The sequence below is a fragment of the Nannospalax galili genome, unplaced genomic scaffold (assembly GCF_000622305.1).
Source record: "Nannospalax galili isolate Female #2095 unplaced genomic scaffold, S.galili_v1.0 scaffold1688, whole genome shotgun sequence".
Classification (NCBI taxonomy): Eukaryota; Metazoa; Chordata; class Mammalia; order Rodentia; family Spalacidae; genus Nannospalax; species Nannospalax galili.
Genome location: NW_008358621.1, coordinates 85,362 through 87,466, shown reverse-complemented (window position 1 = coordinate 87,466; position 2,105 = coordinate 85,362).

The following is a 2,105-nucleotide window of genomic DNA, read 5'->3' as shown; positions in this document are numbered from 1 at the left end:
GCTCCCTGGGGCAAACCTCATCCCTTGGCCAATGGACGGGTTGTCTGGCTGACAGGTCAGTGACTGTGGCATTGATCCCTCCCCATCTCACTCCCCTCTGCCCCTTGCCCTCCCTTCCTCAGAGCTTGACACCTGGTCCTACCCTTCCCACAGCCCTCCCCCTGAAGTCACAGGCACTGTTGGTCCCTGTGCCTCTGCACAAGGCTCGTTCAAGCTCACGGATCCAAAAGTAGACAATGATCAGGTCTAAGGCCTTGGCCTCAGTCAGCCTCTACCATGGCCACACCCAGCCCCGGTGACTCTGTGTCACCTAGCCCAGGCATCATGGCCCTGCTGGCCCTGATCTCCCCAGAACCCAATTCCCTGGGGTGTGGAGTCCATACTAGACTCTACCACTCCACACTCCAATGTGTGACAGCATAGCAGGCAGGGAGAGGCAGAGAGGACGGACAGGCACCCAAGACACGGCTGTCACTTATCTATCCCTTTACCTGCCGCTGACCCCCGTGGTCTGCTTTTGTCCCATCTTCTGTTCATTTATGGGATGATCTTTCTTTCTAGTCTTTCTCTACCTGCCCCCCCTCCCCTGGGCTGGGGCCTGTCATAGCCCTTGTGCTCTCTCTAATCTACACACAGTCACAATCTCCAGAGTTTCATCCTCCCCACACAAGGAAGATGCAGTGCCTGCTCAGAAATTCCTGCCTTTTCCTGTGGACTGGCTGAAGAAGAGTTCCAGAATCTGACCAGTCAGACCATCCAGAGCAATGTCCCTCTTCACCAGCAGCAATGGTGGCTGGGACTTATACAGTGTGAGCTCTGTGCTCTTTTATTCACTCAACAAACATTTCCTGAGCATCTATCATGCACCAAACACCGTAAGTGGGCCCCAGATGTTAGAAGCGGATGAAACTGTCACACTTCCTGAGAGAACACATTTCCACCCTGGGCCAAATACATACATGGGATCATCTCCCACTCTAAGAGTAAACACGGACCAGGCTCAGAGAGGGCTGGAGAGTTGGCCCAGGTTACACAGCCAGTGAGGGACACAGCCCTGATAATTTCAGCTGGTTGTTTCCCAAGCTTCTGTCTTCTTTCTGCCTCACTGCAGTGGTTCCTAGTGCCCAGGTGCAAACAGGAGGCAGGACAAGAGGGGAGGCATGCGATGTGCTGAGCTGCGGCGGCAGATCATGACCCGGCTCTTCAGGGCCACCCACTCCACCAGCTATTAATCCCTCCACTCAGCCGTGTAATTCCACAGACATGTTGCCGAGCGCTCTGATGGGTGTGTGATCACTACAAACAACAGACTCAGAAGAGGAGGAGGCACCTGCCAGGCAGCTCCCACAGCAACCAGACCAAGTCTGGGCCTGGTGTTGGAGTGGAGGATCTCCATGTGATGAGGTCAGGGGACACTGAAGGAGTCCAGCAGCTGAGACAGGATGAGCCAGCCCTGATCTCTGAAGGAGCATGGGAAATCTTGCTAAGACAAGGTCAGAGGAAGAGTCAAGTCTGGCTGAGCAGGGCTGGACCACTCTGCAAGGAGCCAGCACCAAAACCTGAGGCTCTGTGCAGGGCTTGGAGCTCTGTGCAGCCCAGCTCCATGCTGTCCTGTTCCGCACTGTGGTTCTAATCAGGGAGAGGCGCTATCTGGGTCCCAGGCCAATATACCTGCAGTATTTATCTTTATGGTGGCTCATGTGGGCTGAAAGCCTACCTCAGCCTTCACACTCACCTCATGAAGTTGGGACTCTTAGTCTCTCAAATGCACAGTTGTGGAAACTGAGGCAGGGAGATGTTACATAGCTGTGTTAGCCAGTTTTCGTCACTATGACAAAATACCCAAAGCAACAATTTGAGGGAGGAAGGATTTATGTTGGTGCATGGTTTCTCAGAAAGTCATGGGGTCAGGGGGTGTGAAATAAAAAGTTGATGGTGGACAGAAAGGAGAGAGGAGAGAGAGAGAGAGAGAGAGAGAGAGAGAGAGAGACAGAGAGACAGAGAGACAGAGACAGAGAGAGACAGAGACAGAGAGAGAGAGAGAGAGAGAGACAGAGAGAAGGGGGGGGGGGCGGGGGGGGGGGTGGCTTGGTGGAAGGGGCGTG